The sequence below is a fragment of the Orycteropus afer genome, unplaced genomic scaffold (assembly GCF_000298275.1).
Source record: "Orycteropus afer afer isolate SDZICR_OR568_19922 unplaced genomic scaffold, OryAfe1.0 scaffold00461, whole genome shotgun sequence".
Taxonomy (NCBI): domain Eukaryota; kingdom Metazoa; phylum Chordata; class Mammalia; order Tubulidentata; family Orycteropodidae; genus Orycteropus; species Orycteropus afer.
In genome coordinates this window covers 946,378-947,536 of record NW_006922048.1, presented here as the reverse complement: position 1 = coordinate 947,536, position 1,159 = coordinate 946,378, and positions in this window count along the sequence as shown.

The following is a 1,159-nucleotide window of genomic DNA, read 5'->3' as shown; positions in this document are numbered from 1 at the left end:
AATACATCATCTGATGTCCTGACTGCTGCTTCCATGGGCATTGATTGTGGATCCAAGTGAAATGAAATCCTTGGCAACGTCAACCTTTTCTCTATTTATCATGATGTTCATTGTTGGTTAAGTTGTGAGAATTTTTGTTCTCTTTATGTGGAGATGTATTCTATACTGAAGACTATAGTCTTTGATCTTAGTAAGTGCTTCAAGTCCTCTTCATTTTCAGCAAGCAAGGTTGTGTCATTGGCATATTGCAGGTTATTAATTGTTCTTCCTTATTCCAATCCTGATGCCACATCCTTCTTCATATGGTCCAACTTCTGAAATTATTTGCTCAGCATACAGACTGATTAAGTATGATGAAAGGATATGACACTTTAGGATTCACACCTCTCCTAATTTTAAACCACGCAGTATCCCCTTACTCTGTTTGAATGACAGCCTCCTGGTCTATGTACGGGTTCCTCATAAGCACAATTAAGTGTTCTGGAATTCTCATTCTTTACAATGTCATCCACAACTTGTTATGAGCCACGCAGTCGAATGCCTTTGCACAGACACAGGTATGCATCCTTCTGGTGTTCTTTGCTTTCAGCCAGGATCCATCTGACATCAGTAATGAGATCCCTCAATTGACACCCTCTTCTGAATCTGGCTTGCATTTCTGACAGTTCCTTGTCATTGTACTGCTGCTACCATTTTTTAAATTATCTTCAGCAAGATTTTGCTTGTGTGTGAAATTAATGATTTTGTTCGACAATTTCCACATTCTGTTGGATCATCTTTCTTTGCAATGGGCACAACTGGATCTCTTCCAGCTGGTTGGCTAGGTAGCTGTCTTCCAAATGTCTTGGCATGAACAAGTGAGCACCTCTAGCACTGCATCCATGTGTCAAAAAATCTCAAACCCAAAGCCGGTGCTTGTTTTTTGCCAATGCCTTAAGTGCAGTCTGGACTTTTTCCTTCAGTACCATTAGTTCTTGATTGTATGCTACCTCCTGAAATGGTTGAACATTGACCAATTCTTTTTGGTAGTGACTCTGTGTATTCCTTCCATCTTCTTCTTTTATTATTATTTATTGTGATTTGGGTGAAGATTTACAGAGCAAATTCACTTTCCATACAGCAGTTCACATATACTTTGTCTCATGTCATTGATCACAGT